The following is a 15555-nucleotide window of genomic DNA, read 5'->3' as shown; positions in this document are numbered from 1 at the left end:
CACAGAGCCCTGTGCCCATGTAGAACTCATTGTATGATTGCACTCATAAACCATAAGGGCCAGTTCCTCAGTTGGTGTAAGTTAGCTTAGCTTTCATAGAGGTGAATGGAGGCATACCAAATTACAGCAGCTCAGGATCTGGCCTTAAATGTTTAAAAGATATTTATCTGATGAGAATGTTCCCCAGGCTTCAAAATATCCAGTCTATATTTTTAAAATCCATTATGCTATTCAAATAAAAACTACCATTTGTATAGCACCTAAACAAAAGTAACATTTTGTGCTGTACTGCTGCACAGGTGGCAGACAGATCACAAAGTAAAATCTTTACTTTGCAAAGGAAAGTGTATTTCTGATGAAAATAACTAACTGGACTATACATTTTAGGAAAGTCTCAATTACTTTCAGATCAAATGACAATATAAAGGTTTGGAGGGTTTATTAAAGTAGTTAATGTTTGTGAGAGCTTTGAAGATGAAAAACACATTAAAAGTGGGGTTTTTTTGTATTATCCAGCAACCTTCTCCTCTTAAAGCCAAGATTGTTCTTACCTAAGAAAGAATGTTTCATGCAGCCTCTGACACATCATGAGAAGAAAGTTTCATATCGCAATTTACTAATCTTTTTAATGTGTTTTTAATCCTAAAATTCTAGTGTCAAAGCCAGGATTTATTCAAGTGTTTTGTACTGGGGATGGCAATTTACAGAGAGAAGTTAGTTCTATAGATATATTTAAAAAAAAGTGTTTTCGCCTCACTGAAGTGTGGTCAAATTAGTAATGTCTCTGTTCTCTTTCTCTAGTCTTACTGTTAATGTGATCAGTCTGCTCTGCAAGGGACTGTTCTAGTTTGTGTCACATATAGCAAGGGTGACTGAAAGGGACAGAGGGGTAGTAGGGTTATGTCATTACTCTCTCACATTAGAAATATTGCTTCTGTAGTGGAAGGCTTTGCCTTGTAAATGTTTTGGCTGTGGTTTGGTCCCTGTCTGGGTGTATTGTTCAATGCTACAGCTGAATTTTGAGGGAAAAGATGTAGTCATGGAGCAAGGGAACTGTGTCATCAGTGTTTCTTGATTAAATGGGCACATTTAAGATTAATTGGAATGTCTTTTAGAGAGATAGGCCCAAGCTGGAAAGGTCAGCTCTGAGTGTGAACTCTCCCACAGTTCATTGGCACTGGGATCTGGAATTTTGGTTTGTCTCATTATTGATCCAGTATGAGCCACAGATCCTAACTTCCTGAAAGTGTGGGGCTGTTTAGATCTGGGGTTCTGGTTTGTTTGGACCCATCTTGGCATTAATGTGCTACCCCATCATCAACTTATCAAGACTAACCTTACCCAGAACGTCATTATTTGTACTCTCCAAAGGACTAAACTTTTGCCCCACCACAGAATCTGATATCATACTAACATGTAGAGAACAAAAAAATTCTTTCAACAATTCCACTTCAAAGAATTCTTTCCCAACAAAGACATGCCCCCCCCCCACCGTCCAACTACAGGTCCCCGCCTCTCCACCAAAAGTCATAACAAAAAATAATTGGACTGGACATTCCCCAATGGACAAAACCATATACTTGATCATTGCATTGATTGCTTCTGGAAGAAAAATTAACTGTGAAATCCTTAACAAGCATCACATTCACCACAATCTCTCCATCTCTGAAAGGTCAGCGATATAGTCCCTGGAATCCAACCATCTGGTAATGATCAAACTAGCAGACAAAGGGGGCACCATCATAGTCCCCTAGCATGATGACTATATCAGTGAGGCCAACTAACAATCTCTAATATCATCCACTATAAAGAACTCAAAGACCCCACACCACAAGTCACCCAGGAATTTAAGGAAAGCATCAAATCTTTCTCAAACAACCCCAAGAGAAACTCTATAACCTCATCCCCCACAAGACCTCCACCTCAGAGACACCACCACCCCAGGGACCTTCTACACACTTTCCAAGATACACAAACAAGGGAACCCAGGAAAACCCACAGCACTCTTACTGGAGGAATATCAGGACTACTAGAAAGCATCCTCAGCCCACTCAGTACACAAAAGGACAGTTTCTTCCAGAACACAACTGACTTCCTCCCAAAACTGTGCAACATTAACAATCTCCCTCCGAACACCATCCCTGCCACCATGGATGTCACCTACCTACACCCCAGCCTCCCTCATAATGACTGAATCGCTATCTCCCTCAAATTGACAAGCACTTATATCCACCCCAATAAATTACTAAACTCATCCATCTGGAGAAATGCACCATGAAATCAATGATGCACCTGAAATACATCAATGATATTTTCATCCTGGAGAGACAATCTAAAACTCCCTCATAAATTTCCACCACAATTTCAACCAGCACCACCCATGCATCAAAGTTTCTGGGGAACATTCTCATACCAACATCAACTTCCTGGACACCACATACAAGAATGAAACCCTACAGATAACTATATACAAGAAACCCACAGATCACCACATGTACTTCACAAATCCAGTAACTACCCCCAAACGCCAAGAAATCTTGTTATTTAAAGCTAGGCACTCAGATACCACAGAATACGGTCTGAGGTGAAAACCTTGGATAGGCACCTTAACATACTTAAAAACGCCTTCACCAAACAGAGACAGATGCAACTTGTGTTAACTCTGTCTGTTCCACCTTGTATTTAGCTATGACACCCTAAGTACATTTCCCAGACCTGAAGAGCTCTATGTAAGCTTCAAAGCTTGTCTCTTTCGCCCACAGAAGTTGGTCCAATAAAAGATATTACTACCTCGTCTCTCTAAATTGCGTATTGTCAGTTAATTATGACTGCAGGATTCTCCTTCCTAGACTGAACATGCAGCTTGCGAAATTTACAGTTCCTGTTAGTTAGGAGTGCAGCCTGGGTTAAGGAAAAAGGCTGATAATTTTTATTTTGAAGGGGAACACTAGGGGCCAAATCCTGGCGTCTTCACTGTGTCAAAACTTCCATTCCATGTGAGGTGTCCCACTGTGCCTTTGTACTTGTGTTAAGGAGACAGTGATGGACTTTGCAGAAGGGTTCTCCATTTATGTACATGCAGTATCCACACTTAGGTTTGTTACCTAGAAACCCATTGTGAAGTATGTATTTTTTCACGTTTCTCTGTCATACACACTGAGACATTTAATGTTTATCCAGTTGCTGTAACGTCCTCTGTTGAAGGCCCCCTTATGACATATACTGTACAGCTGTGAACTAACAGTCTCCCATAGTGTATTGTTCATTGATTGTGTGTTAAATGCACCCTAAGCAAGTCCATATTGCAAAGACTTATAGGATAGTTAGGTGACAAGCAGTGTATAATTTTATCATTTCAAAGAACAATTAGCAGACAAAGTATGTATTCTATTATATTTATTACCTGTGCACTTGAGTCAAGCTAATAGGATGTACTGAAAAATGTTAGTGTTAACCTGTGTCAGTTAAATATTTTCACATCTCTACGTATTTTGTAAACCCAACTATTGCTCATGTATTCACAAGTACTAGAGATAATTTTTCAAGGTATGTGTCCATATAATCCCATGCATCAGAGAGTGGAGGATCCAGTCATCTGAGAAGTATCTTTCTTACTTCTGCTGTTAGCCAGAGGGTTTTGTCTTTAGATACATTTCAACAAATATAAACAAAATATTTATCTTCAGGATCAGATTCTCAGCTGGTGAAAATTACACCATTTCAAAATCTGGCCCTGCATTTAAGAGAAGCCTAGAAAATTACAGAGCAATAAACAAGAGAAAAGACATGTATTATGTACATTGTACTACTACAAACACAGAACAGAAACTGTAGGTCACACTCTTGAGTTCCATAAAACGCACAGGAGAACTGGCCACTGTAGACAATCGGTAAACTGGTGTTACTGAGACTATCATAGTTTAACAGTATCAACTGTCAGCTGTCACTTTGACACTATTAAATAAAGTCATTTAGATAATTAATTTTAGCTTTAAAATGTTTTGCTGAGGCTTTTGAGATGTTTTTGTTTGTTAGCCTAAGTGACTCTCCTCTGAAGAAAAAAATTTAGTATGTCAGTATGGTGCTGGATGTCTTTGAAGTGAGCAGAATTTAACTGTCCAGATGTTTCATGAAAAGCTTTCAGTTCAGAGAGTATTTTCAGCCTGGCTGCCCACCAGAAAATAAATACTCTTAATTTTTCACAGAGCCCTAAAAGCTTGATAATCCCTCTTTCCCCCCCCTTTAGCAAGTTATTAATATTTAGACACTATAGTGACATCTTGTGGTCAAGAAAGACACACAAAACAGAAATGTTAATGACGATCAAAAGAGCAAGCATAAGAGTGGTTTTCTAGTTTTGTTTTTAATAACAGTTCAGGATTTATTAATATTTTATTTAATAGTTATTCAAAATAGTCCTGTTTTTGTTGCTTTAGTTTTCATTGCACTTACCTTCACAAAACCAACCAATCCTATACATGATTTAAACTGGTGAAACTATAAATACATATTTCTGGAAAGCAACCAGAAAGCACATTTTGGAAATCTGTTTTGTTTTATTTTACTATTGAGAACACCATGTGTTAGTCAGGCAACAATTTTCAAGGAAGAATTTCCCTACAAATACTGCTTTCTCTATGCAGAATGTTAAATATTTTAAGATCTCTCAGGCATCTGTCCATTTTCTACATTGTTTACAAAATGCATTCTGTTTCATTTACTTATTATTGCTTTAATCCCCCTGGCCTGCTCCTGACAGGTGCTGAGCACTCATGATTCCAACTGAAAGTCCATGGAGGTTGTGGGTGCCCAGCTCCTCAACCTGATGAGATTATTCATGAAAACTGTAATCCCTTGTCCTCAGATTGCAGTTTTAAAAATCAGATAAAGAAAATGTAACAGATGAGAACTTATTTCTCAGTCATGTGTGCAAGAAATCTAAACATCCACAGAACATGTTCCTACCTAGTTACAACAAAGGCAGGTGTCACTCAAAAATGCATAATATAAACCCTTTCCAAACATTAACTAATCCTCATATTGCCACTGTGGAGAAGATACATTCTGTTGTCCCCACTATACAAAAGGAGGCATTGGAAATGGGCAGAGAAATCAATCTAACTACCTTTGAGGATCTGGGCCCTACTTAAGTGCTCTAATTCACACAGTGAGGTAGTGGCAAAGCCAACATTAGAAGAAAATGGTAGCTTACCATAGTAACTGCTTGTTGAAGAAAATGACCCAAAGAGAGGCGCACTTTCTGCATGCAAGCTCAGCAGCATTCACACGGACCACTTCGCTCTCCCTCTCTTGTTCTGGGTTCTGAGAGCTAGATCCACAAAAGGGATTTAGATCGTCAGAATTCCTGCTCAGCTGCTGTCTAACCCTATAGGTGCCTAAGTTTCTGCCAATAAAATCCCCAGGCACGTACAGATCTGCCACTGGGCACGCACACAGCTGCTTCAGTCTTGATGCCTGGGTTCCCAGCTCACACCTAAACCCCAAATGGATCCTCAAACTAAACATTCATTCCCCTGCCTATTTTACCTGTGAGGCCCAATCCAGTAGGTTGGCTCAGAGGCTGCTTGAACAGATTGTGCTCCATGTAAAACAACACCCTTGGAGGAATGGCCATCCCTCCACCCCTGTTTGCTCAATAGCCCAGTGGTTAGAGCACTCACCCAGCATGTGTAATACCAAAGTTCAAGCCCCTCCTTCTGTCAGATGTGGAGCAGGGATTTGAACCCACATTTCTCACCACTCAGGAGAGTGCCCTAACCATGGTTATAGGATAATTTGGCTGCCATTCTCTCCTGTTGAAGCCATTCCATTGTGTATGATTAATTAGTCATTAGGACAGTGAATGACTCTAAGGGTATGTCTACACAGCAAAAGAAAAATCTCCGGCTGGTCCGTGACAGTCGGCTTAGGCTGCGGGGCTGTTTCATTGGTGTGTAGACTTCTAGGCTCGGGTTCTCGGCCCCTGCGGAGTGGGAGAATCCCAGAGCTTGAGTTCCAGCCCAAGTCTAGAAGTCTAAACACCAGTGAAACAGCCACATGAGCCTGAGTCGGCTGGTACGGGCAAGCCACAGGTTTTTCTTTGCTGTGTAGACATACCCTGAGAGACTGAAGGCCCCCCTCCAATGTCTCTTTTATATACAATAGAACAGCTTCACTAAGAAAGACAGAGAGATTCCCCACCCCAGAATATCCCATAGCCCATTGGTAAAGGCACTTACTTGAGAGATGGGGATTCAAATTGCTACACCACATCAGGTGGGGGGGGTCCCCTACACTGTGGGTGAGTACTGTAGCCACTGGACTACAGGTGGGGGAAGGGCTTAGGCACCTAACTGAAGAACAGGGTTCACAGCTGTGAATCCTAGGCAAAAATAGGGATCTTCTTAAATACTTTTGAGTGGTGGGGCTTAGGCCACTCATGTCTCCTATTGGCTTAATAAATTACTAATTTAGTTAATAATTTAATAATTACTTCAGCATTCAGTTAGAAACTGATTTGTACAAAGGGGACATTTTCCAAGTTAAATTTTAGGACCTGCATAATGTTATTTTAATAAGGATTTTTAAAAACCATTAATCTACATCTCTTTATCACACATGATTAGCCTAACCTTATTCTCTGCAGCACTAAACTATGCACTAAGTATAAAGTGGCAGGTAACACAGCAACAGCTGCTTTTTCATTTTCCTATAAATTAAATGGTTTTCTACTGAACTCGGTCTTATCATATGCGGTAAATATTCTTTCCTTTTTCTAATTGCAGTGACACCCACTGTTGGAAGTATTTGTTTCCTTTAGCAGTTGGCTCAGATTCAGAGTGCCCCCAACTATGTGTCACAAAATATCCAACTTGGTTTATTCTCTAGGAATACTGTAAGCTCTCTGGGCAGGGACCGACAGTTTGCACAGGGCCTAGGACAAACAAACACTACCTTGGTTGAAGCCACTAGTTGCTACTATAAAACAAACAAAAAACTTACCCCATGCTCACCACCATAATATCTGAGATGAAAAGATAAAGGTGAGTATTTATTTCCAGAAGTTAGTGATCTGTAAGACCCAGTAAAACTCCTGAGGATAACAGACAACTAAACTACCACTTGCTGACCTGAAACATAGTGGTGATGCAGAAAGTCTGAGAGATTTACAGACTGATTCAGAGACAAGACAGAAATTGCTTGGACCATAACAAAGAAAGCAAGAGTCTCAAGCTGAAAACATTCTTTATCGGAAGAAGTTTAGAGTGAATGAAGACATTTCCTTACACTTTCCCACTCACTTCCTATGCTCCTCCGAAGCCTCTCATCCTACAGTGCTCTGTCTTTTTGTACATTTGGCTTCCTACCTTCTTTCCTGCTGCCCCTTCTGTCCATCAAGACTTCCCACATTTCTCCTGAAAACCCACCTCCAGGAAGCCTCCTTCCTCCACTCACTAATAATGAGAGGAGACAGATCAGGGACAGGACACAGGTCTTTGGTTTTATTCTGGACTCTGCCATCGACTTGCTGTGACACGCTGGACAAATCACACAACCTCTTTGTGCCTCAGTTTTCCCTCTTTACAATGAGGACATTTACCAATTTGCCAATGCTACATTCCAGTGGAAGATGTTTGTAGCTTGCAGCCATGCCACCATGTGGAATGTGGATGCATATGCAGTTAAAAGGGAGCTATGTGCCAGTCAAGAGCTTGCTACTTTTAAATATTGGTTGATGTGACCTTCCATGTGTCTTACAAAATTCACAGAGGTGTCATGGAGATTAATGAATATTTACAAGGTGCCATGAGATCTTTAAATGAAAGTCTCTAAGTCCAAAATACTGTTACATTATTACTGCATATGCCTGGTGACTCAATGGCTTCAATAAAGTGGATAGGTGGCAGATTACTTACACTATACCTACACTATACCTGTGCATTCAGTAGAAATGTATTCCATTTTAAAATAGATTGGTATCATTTCAGAAGTGAATACAAGTCAATGATTACCTGAAAACTGAGAACATTCTTTGTTTACAGCTAAAAAAACCATGCTGGCTATTGCCTGCTGAGCCCATCTCCAGTTGCTGGTTTAGTACATTTCATTTGTCAAAACATGCTATTAAAACTTATGAATCAGTAAAACCCTGCCATCCAATCTGATGTGCTCAATTTATGAACAAAACCAGTACTGTATCTCAGCATTCAGCACTTGCATAGTATATGGAAAGTGTCTCGCTCACAATAAAAACCGGTCAATTACATTTAACACAGGGCTAGAGAGTCTTATCACCTGCAGTGGGCCAGATCTGAAGAGGTACCAGACACTTACTTCTCTTTTCCACTTATTTTAAATGAGGGTGCTGATCCTCAGGACCTCTCAGGATTTGGTTCTGTGGCACACATGTAAAGACAGTAACAACTCTTCTGCATATTGGAGCTGCAGACTAAAACAATCAACTGTAAACAAATGTATTTTCTTTTTCTGTGGCTGAATAATTTTTACTGGCTGAGCCTAATATTTTCTGCCATCAGTGGTGATGAACTTACACTGCCTTTCACAATAGTACTCTTGTAGTGATATTGTCACATGCAGCAGTATATCCAAACTTACAAAAGTAAATACAATACATACATTCTTCTCTCCACTCTAATTGACTGAAGAGATCAAGGTTGTGACCTTACCCAGTGTATAAGCTAGATGCACGGACACCTGTGTCCCCGCAATTCTCCAGCCAGGGGTGCCTTTTACCCTGCTTCATTGTGAGAGCTACCACTCCTGGTCTCATCACACACAGCCTCCAGCATGTAAATCACTCCCAGCTATACTGTATGAGTGCTATAGCCAGCCACCCATGAATTACACTACAGGGCAACACCAGCAAACTCCGTCTCAGACTTTGCCCCAGAAATGTGTGTCTTGTATTGCCCAGCACCTAAGTTCCCTGTAAGTTGCGTGGCTGGGTGGCCACCCAGCAGGCTATCAGTTGCCGGGCAGTTCAGGTGTCCCTCCCTGCACTGTCATGTGCTGCTCCTGCCCTCTGCCTTGGAGCTGCTCCCAGGAGCCTCCTGCTTGCTGTGCAGAGGGACGGAGGAGGAGTGCTGATGTCAGGGTGTCCCTCTCCCCGCACTCTGTACCCCTTCTCCACAGAGTTGTGGGGGGAGGACATGACAGGGCTCAGGACGGAGGGAGCTGGCTGGCAGTTGCTGATCTCTGAACTTGCTGATCTACTTAAAAGAGCAGGATAGTTAAAGGGGCAACGTGCATCTCTGTCTCACCCGGTGAGAGCGTCTCACAGACACACTGTCTTTCAGACTCACGTCCTAACACATACTTGGGTTGTTGTTACTTCTTTCAAAGTGTGTTATTTTAGTTTTTTGACTGGTCTATGCATTTCATAATTTTTATTTCTCTCTTACGCTTAAATTTAATTCTTTGAGTAGCGAGTTCTAAAATGCCTAGCCTGTCCTGGCTGGAGTAATTATCCCTATGGTAACTATTCAAAAATATAGATTATATCTAGGTTTTTGGTTTCTACTGGTGGCGCACATCCGCACATTATCTCAATATGGTGCACATAACAAAATTCATTCTGCACCTGGATGGAAAAAATTAGAGGGAACACTGCCCAGCATCCTCCTGGACAATACAATCTGTCATTTATACAAGGAAGGAGTAAAAGCAGCAGAATAAGAACACTGGACTTCAAAAAAGTAAACTTTGACAAACTCATAACTGGTCAGTAAGGTCCCCTGGGAAGAAATTTTAAGGGAAAAAGAAGTTCAGGAGAGCTGGCAGTTTCTCAAGGAGACAGTATTAAAAGCACAACTGCAAATTATCCTGATGCAAAGGAAAAAGAGGAAGAATAGTAAGAGGCCAATATGGGCCCAACAGGAACTCTTTAATGACCTGAAAATCAAAAAGGAATCCTACAAAAAGTGGAAGCATAGACAAATTGCTAAGCAAGAGTACAAAAGAATAGTGCAAGCATATAGGGGCAAAAATCAGAAAAGCTAAGACATGTAATGCGGTTACCTAGCCAGGGACATAAAAGGCATTAAGAGAAAGGTCTTTATGAGCAAGAGAAAGACGAAGGAAAGCATAGGTACTCTACTTGGTGGGGAATGCGAGCTAATAACTGATGACAAGAAGGCTGAGATGTTTAATGCCTATTTTGCTAGTCTTCAATAAAAAGGTTAATGGTGACCAGATACAACACAATTAATATTAACAATGGGGAAGGAATGCGAGCTAAAATAGAGAAAGAACAGGTTAAAGAATACTTAGATGAATTAGATGTATCCAAGTCAGCAGGACCTTATGAAATTACCTCTAGGTACTTAAGGAACGAGCGGAAGAAATCTTGAACTATTAGCAATTATCTTTGAGAACTCCTGGAGGATGGATATAGTACCAGAGGATTTGAGAAGGAAAAACAGGAAAGATACTGGAATAAACAATCAATCAATTTGTAAGAACCTGGAGGATAATAATACTATAAGGAATAGCCAGCATGGATTTATCAAGAACAAATCATGCCAAACCAACTTTTTCCTTTTTTTGACTGGGTTACTGGTTTAGGATTAGGGAAAAGCAGATGATGTGATATGTCTTGATTTTATTAAGGCTTTTGACACTATCCTACATGACATTCTCATAAGCAAATTTACGGTAATTTCATCTAGATGTCATCAGGTGGGTGAACAACTGGTTGAAAGACCAAACTCAGAGTAGTTATCAATGCTTTGCTATGAAATTGGTAGGGTGGATCTGGTGGGGTCCCACACAAGTCAGTCCTGGGCCCAGTACTATTCAATATTTTTATTAGTGTCTTGGAGAGTGGAATGAAATGGGGAGTATGCTTATAAAATTTGCAAATGACACCAAGTTGGGATGGGTTGCAAGTACTTTGGAGGACAGGACTGGAATTGAAAAGAACCTTTAATTAGAGAATAAGTCTGAACTGGATCTTGGAATTATAGTGGATCACAAATTGAATGAGTCAATGCAGTGCAGCTGCAAAAAGGGCTAATATTCTGGGATGTATTAAAGGAGGATTGTTATGTATGACATGAGAGGTAATTGTCCCTCTCTACTCAGCACTGGTGAGGCCTCAGCTCGAGTAGTGTCCAGTTCTGGGTATCACACTTTAGAAGAGATATCGACAAATTGGAGAGGGTCCAGAGTAGAGTAACAAAAGTGATAAAAGATTTAGAAAACCTGACCCATGAAGAAAGGGTAAAAAAAATCTAGGCATGTTCAATCTTGAGAAAAGAAAACTGAGATGGGAACCTGATAAGTTTTCAAATATGTTAACAGCTGTTACAAAGAGGACTAATCAATTGTTCTCCATGTCCACTGAAGATAGAACAAGTAGTAATGAGCTTAAACCTACAGTGAGAGATTTAGAGTAGCTATCAAGAAAAAAACTAACTGTAAGGATAGGTACACTCTGGAATAGACTTCTCTGGAGGTTGTGGAATCCCTATCATTGGAAGTTTTTAAGAACAGGTTGGAAAACACCAGTCAGGGATGGTCTAGGTTTACTTGGTTGTACCTCAGCACAGGAGGCTGGACTTGATCAACTTCTTGAGGTCTCTTCTAGCCCTACATTTCTATGAAAATGCCATTATGGCTAATACTCACATTGCTAAGGTGCTTAGTTGTAGGATTCCAACTAAACCTCCTGGAGAAACTCTAGTGTAGCTGCGATCAGCAGAACTTAGGGATTATTATTATAACACAATAGCAAGTAAAGTTCAGGGCCTATTGTACTGGGCTCTACACAAACAACAAGGGTAGTCCCTACCCCAAGGAGCTTTCTGGTTTCCTTCACACTGGAAACATAAATTGGATCAGATCAATTAATAAAACAGCCTTGAGTTCTGGCTGGAGACCAAACTGCATCAGAAGCTAATGGAGAATCCATGCTTCTTTTCTGATACCCAGGCTATTAGCTGTAAGTGTTCCTGGTCTGAAATAAGGAGTTACTGCTTGAAGAGCTCTGGAGATTCCTGTAGGTACAAGGTGGGATTCTTGGCTGTCTAGCAAGTTCAAAGTACCTTCTGGAGCAGTGAAATACTAGGACTTCAACTCTCCCTTTCTCTCTTTTCTGTATCTTTTACGTGAATTGTCTTGAAAGATAGATTCTTCTCTACCCAGGACATTATTTGCATTGCTAAGGACCTTTGACCTCTGGTTACTCCCTGACTTTGGAAGGGATATAAGACAGTCATGGCTCAATGATAAGAAGACTTCCTCTGAGTGCCATAATTGCCTACTACCTAGTTTGTTGTGCCTTCCACTGATGCAGCTGCTACTGGTCATTGATATAGAGAAGATACTGGACTCATTGGACCAGTGTTCCACTCCTCTAATGACAAGTTTGTGAGTTTTGTGTGTTGGTGCTTTTTTAAAAGAAACATTCTGATAGACGTGTCAAAATGAACTAAAACAGGGGTTCTCAAACTGAGTGTCGGGAGCTGTCAGGGGGTCACAAGGTTATTACATGGGAAGGTCACGAGCTGTTAGCCTCCACCCCAAACCCCGCTTTGCCTCTAGTATTTATAATGGTGTGAAATATTTAAAAAGTGTTTTTAATTTATAAGGGGGGGAGGTCGCACTCAGAGGCTTGCTATGTGAAAGGGGTCACCAGTACAAAAGTTTGAGAACCACTGAACTAAAAAGATGTGTACGATGAGATTTTCAAAATTTGTTGCCCAAGTATGTTTGCTTCCATAGGAAGCATGCAAGAGTGAAAGTTGGGTTGTTTAGTAACAGAGGGGTAGCTGTGTTAGTCTGGATCTGTAAAAAAGCAACAATGAGTGCTGTGGCACCTTAAAGACTAACAGATGAATTGGAGCATAAGTTTTTGTGTGTGAATATCCACTTCGTCAGATGCATGTAATGGCTTGTTTGTATTTACCTTTCCCATTTCAGCATGTTTTTGTATTTACCTGCCCACAAAAGGGCATTCAGATGTGATCTGAGAATGACCTGTAATTTTTCATTGCATCATGTGTATAGCTCCATGAACTCAAGGAATTCCTGCAGGTGCATTTTAAAAACCTCACATGGGGATGAAAGCTGATGCATGGCACCAGCACTCCTTGTCCTGAGATAACTGGCTACTGGGGATAACTCAAAGAAATGAGTGATGCAGTGACATTTTGGAGCTTTAATTTTACCCAATGGTAAAGATTTATAATCACAGTTATGTCTGTTTTGACTTCTTGGTGAGCAATTGAAATCAAAAGCTCTCTTTGATTTTGAAGAACGGGTAGATAGAACATAACTTGAGAGCGCTGTAAGGGTTTATGTTTCTTTTGACTGGGTACTGATTAGCATGGGCAACGTGTCCTGCTGTGACTACTCCCAGCCACTTGAGATGGGTACAGAGAAGGAAGCGTCGTGTACAGGAATCGCAAGCTCTTATACCAAAATGCTTTTTGTCTTTCTTGTACTAAGAATCCTGTTGGTTTGACAAAAAAATCATCAAGATTTCCTTGGAGTCCTCTGTTCCAGATTTTTCCCTGCCAGAGGGACAGTCCCTTCCTGGATAACTCTGAATTGTTATGTTGGCTTTGGCAGTGGGGATTGAGGCTTTCAAGTATTTCACACCAACAGCTCCTCACTTGTAAGTATGGCTGCATTACACATCCATTTAGGATAAACATTCTTGAGTGTACCATTGTTTCTTTTTAGCCAAGTTAGAACCTATTGTTTGTCACAAATCACATCAAGGGTGTGACCAAGACAGAACAAGCCATCCGCCTCCAACCAAGAATAAGGAACCACTCCTTTGCCACAAAGTAGGCTGTCCTTGCTAAATATGGGTGTGTATGCAGCAGCTATGCTGCTGCAGCATCGGAGCATAGATCAAGCTTCACTGGGTCTTTTGGAAAGAAGTCATCTTCTGAAGGGGACCATCTTTCACTGGGAGTTACTGCTGCACTAGGATTAAATTTGTTTTTATATGAACATTTTAGTTTAACATTTGGTTTAATCAGATGTCCTCATTTGGATCTTATGACACCCTCAAAAGGAGGCACTGATGGGGAAAAAAACCTAATAATGCTTTAAAGGGAACGTGTGGCGACTTCCTTGCAAGCCACTGACTAACATCCTGTCCTAGAAAAGTCCTGTGGGATTTTGTGGGAGATGTGTGCATAGTACACCTCTACTCTGCTATAATGCAGTCGTGGGGAGCCAAAAATCTGTGTTATATCAGTGTAGGGGTGGCAGGGCTCCAGCGGTGATTTAAAGAGCTCCGGGCTCCAGCTGCTGCGGAGAGCCTGGGCTCTTTAAATTGCCAGTGAGCCACGCTGCCGTAGCCCCAGGGTAGCAGCGGGATTTAAAGGGCCTAAGGCTCCCTGCAGCAGCCGGAGCCCTGGACCCTTTAAAGCAACGCCAGAGCCCTGCTGCTACCATACTATACGGGAACCCGTGTTATATCGGGTTGTGTTATGGGGGGATAGAGGTGTACTACTTCCTCTGGCTGTTTACACAAGGGAGTTAATACATTATTCAGCCGGGCCTCAGGACCACACAGAGAAGGGGTACTGGTACACTCCTTGACTGTGGCAGTAGCTTGCTAGAGGTCCCCAGAAGTGCCTCCCCCACCCTACAGCTGGCTAGCAAGCAAGTACATAAAAGAGTAGGGGTGGGCAAACTTTTTGGCCCAAGAGCCACATCTAGGAATAGAAATTGTATGGCAGGCCATGAATGTTTGCAAAATTGGGGTTAGAGTGCAGGCTCTGGGGTGGGGCTGGGGGGTTTGGGGTGCAGGAGGCTGCTGGAATTGAGGGGTTTGGAGGGGAATCAGGCTGAGGCAGAGGGTTGTGGCATGGGGAGAGGCTCAGGGGTGCAGGTTCTGAGTGGTGCTTACCTCAAGCGGCTCCCAAAAGCAGCGGCCCATCCCTTCTCTGGTTCCTATGTGGAGGCATGGCTAGGTGGTTTTGCTGCGCACTGCTCCATCCGCAGGCAGCATCCTTGCAGGTCCCTTTGGCGTGCCAGAGGGCCATTGGAGTGGGACCACTGGAGTGCATAGGAGCTGGAGGGAGGCTATGCTGCTGCTGTCAAGAGCTGTGTAGTGGCCCCCGACCTTGCTCCTGGGCTGGAGTGCCAGAGCGGGGCCATGCCATGGGCCATAGTTTGCCCACTCCTGTTCTAGACCTAATATCACTTGGGGCTTTACTCAGTAGGTTAGAATCATTTTGAACATATGAAGGAATTTCTCACTTACCTCGCTGTAATCCCTTGAGGATGCAGCTTCATGAGGAGTGGAATCTTCATGTACCTGTTTTGGTCACAGTCTTCCTGAAGTGCTCCTAAGGCTTTAATGTGGAGCCAGCCTTTGGAGCAGGAGAGTGGCAAGATGGAGACCTACCTCATCTTTCAGAATCAGAGACTCTTTCCCAAACAGAGTAAGGGGTCTTTGGGCTGAAAGCCAGACAAGCACAATCCCCATTAGACTGCACCTGCAAGCTGAGGCAGGCTTGCACAGGGGTGAAGACTTAGGAAAGGGCAGTAACTGTGGGCTTGTCTACACTA

This window comes from Gopherus flavomarginatus, chromosome 6 (assembly GCF_025201925.1).
Source record: "Gopherus flavomarginatus isolate rGopFla2 chromosome 6, rGopFla2.mat.asm, whole genome shotgun sequence".
Taxonomy (NCBI): Eukaryota; Metazoa; Chordata; order Testudines; family Testudinidae; genus Gopherus; species Gopherus flavomarginatus.
This window is presented reverse-complemented; position numbering follows the sequence as displayed.